The 2,500-nt window shown below is 40.2% G+C and overlaps 3 non-coding genes across 3 annotated transcripts; 2 read left to right on the forward strand and 1 right to left on the reverse strand.

Moving 5' to 3' along the window:
- The first annotated feature begins 773 nt into the window (after positions 1-773).
- Positions 774-863, forward strand: TRNAY-GUA (transfer RNA tyrosine (anticodon GUA)). The gene is given in 2 exon segments: positions 774-810; positions 828-863. It is a non-coding gene; the product is annotated as a tRNA-Tyr (tRNA).
- A 424-nt stretch (positions 864-1,287) lies between these two features.
- TRNAF-GAA (transfer RNA phenylalanine (anticodon GAA)) lies at positions 1,288-1,360 on the reverse strand. Its single transcript has one exon. It is a non-coding gene; the product is annotated as a tRNA-Phe (tRNA).
- A 155-nt stretch (positions 1,361-1,515) lies between these two features.
- Positions 1,516-1,597, forward strand: TRNAS-AGA (transfer RNA serine (anticodon AGA)). The gene has a single exon. It is a non-coding gene; the product is annotated as a tRNA-Ser (tRNA).
- The last annotated feature ends 903 nt before the right edge of the window (positions 1,598-2,500 follow it).

A 2,500-nucleotide genomic window follows, 5' to 3' on the forward strand; every position in this document is an offset into this window, starting at 1 on the left:
GTCTGGGGTAGCCAACTCCAGTCCTCGAGAGCTACCAACAGTTAATGTTTTCCAGCTCACCTCACAGAATCACAAGTAAAGTAATTAGCTCCACCTGTGTATCTTTTAAAATGTGTTAGTGAGTAATGAGTGCACCTGTGCAGCAGCTAGGTTGTCTGGAAGATGGGAACTGTTGGTAGCTCTCGAGGACTGGAGTTGGCTACTGAGAGACATAAGCAGTGGTTGTGGCAAAGTGATTTTTGTAAAAATGTTTTTGTAAATATGATTTTAAAGTTTGAAGCCTGAAAACGTAAGCTTTTTGTTGCAAAATTGCATTTTATGTCGAAAAATATTATCTTCCACAATGCCGAAACCCGGGATCGAACCAGGTACCTTTAGATCTTCAATTTCTCAGTGCAGGCAGCTCAATCCATAGACAATCTATTGTGAAAATACAGCAAGGCTTAAGCAGTAGTCGTGGCCGATTGGTTAAGGCGATGGACTAGAAATCCATGTTTGTTAGCGCATCAAAATCTTTGGGATGCCAGCTTGTTTTCTCTTTTTCTTACACACATTCTCTTCCCCTCCTTAAGACTGACACCAGTCAATTTCAGCAGCCACACTGAATAGAAATTATTAATTAGAAATTAATTTTCAAAGCCCAATTTTAAACAAAGGTTGTCAAATGGTTATAAACAATAGAATATTCACATTATTCCTAGAACACTCATTTAGCTAAACATTTAAAGCTATATTAAAGAGCATATAATAACATATTTGAGAACCTACAGCATCCTTCGATAGCTCAGCTGGTAGAGCGGAGGACTGTAGAGATGATTGGTGTAGAAATCCTTAGGTCGCTGGTTCAATTCCGGCTCGAAGGAGTTGTTTTTATTTTTTGCTCAGATAGCAATTTTTGGCAATTTACAAACTCAAAATATACAGAGTATAAAGCATTCTCTAAGTCTGGGGTAGCCAACTCCAGTCCTCGAGAGCTACCAACAGTTAATGTTTTCCAGCTCACCTCACAGAATCACAAGTGAAGTAATTAGCTCCACCTGTGGATCTTTTAAAATGTGTTAGTGAGTAATGAGTGCACCTGTGCAGCAGCTAGGTTGTCTGGAAGATGGGAACTGTTGGTAGCTCTCGAGGACTGGAGTTGGCTACTGAGAGACATAAGCAGTGGTTGTGGCAAAGTGATTTTTGTAAAAATGTTTTTGTAAATATGATTTTAAAGTTTGAAGCCTGAAAACGTAAGCTTTTTGTTGCAAAATTGCATTTTATGTCGAAAAATATTATCTTCCACAATGCCAAAACCCGGGATCGAACCAGGGACCTTTAGACCTTCAGTCTAACGCTCTCCCAACTGAGCTATTTCGGCAAGCTCCCTTGGTCTTGCAATCGTTTTTCGGGGCAAAATGTAAGGAGAATGAAGTTTTGGGTGTATTTGGGTCAATATAATACATCCTCACTTTCTGACTGCAGGCATCTCAATCCATAGACAATCTATTGTGAAACTAGGACATGGTTTATTCAGTAGTCGTGGCCGAGTGGTTAAGGCAATGGACTAGAAATCCATTGGGGTCTCCCCGCGCAGGTTCAAATCCTGCCGACTACGAACGCCTTAAGTTTTCTCTTTTCTGCAAGTTTTTAAAAACTTGAAACCTGTGATGCCCATAGCGAGTTCAGGCCATTAGCGCATCAAATGTAAAGGAGAATGAAGTTTTGGGTGTGTTTGGGTCAATACAATACATCCTCAATTTCTCAGTGCAGGCAGCTCAATCCATAGACAATATATTGTGAAAATACAGCAAGGCTTAAGCAGTAGTCGTGGCCGAGTGGTTAAGGCGATGGACTAGAAATCCATGTTTGTTAGCGCATCAAAATCTTTTGGATGCCAGCTTGTTTTCTCTTTTTCTTACACACATTCTCTTCCCCTCCTTAAGACTGACACAAGTCAATTTCAGCAGCCACACTGAATAGAAATTATTAATTAGTCAGCTGGTAGAGCGGAGGACTGTAGAGATGATTGGTGTAGAAATCCTTAGGTCGCTGGTTCAATTCCGGCTCGAAGGAGTTGTTTTTATTTTTTGCTCAGATAGCAATTTTTGGCAATTTACAAACTCAAAATATACAGAGTATAAAGCATTCTCTAAGTCTGGGGTAGCCAACTCCAGTCCTCGAGAGCTACCAACAGTTAATGTTTTCCAGCTCACCTCACAGAATCACAAGTAAAGTAATTAGCTCCACCTGTGTATCTTTTAAAATGTGTTAGTGAGTAATGAGTGCACCTGTGCAGCAGCTAGGTTGTCTGGAAGATGGGAACTGTTGGTAGCTCTCGAGGACTGGAGTTGGCTACCGAGAGACATAAGCAGTGGTTGTGGCAAAGTGATTTTTGTAAAAATGTTTTTGTAAATATGATTTTAAAGTTTGAAGCCTGAAAACGTAAGCTTTTTGTTGCAAAATTGCATTTTATGTCGAAAAATATTATCTTCCACAATGCCGAAACCCGGGATCGAAC

The sequence above is a fragment of the Crinia signifera genome, chromosome 3, assembly GCF_055691185.1.
Source record: "Crinia signifera chromosome 3, ASM5569118v1, whole genome shotgun sequence".
Classification (NCBI taxonomy): domain Eukaryota; kingdom Metazoa; phylum Chordata; class Amphibia; order Anura; family Myobatrachidae; genus Crinia; species Crinia signifera.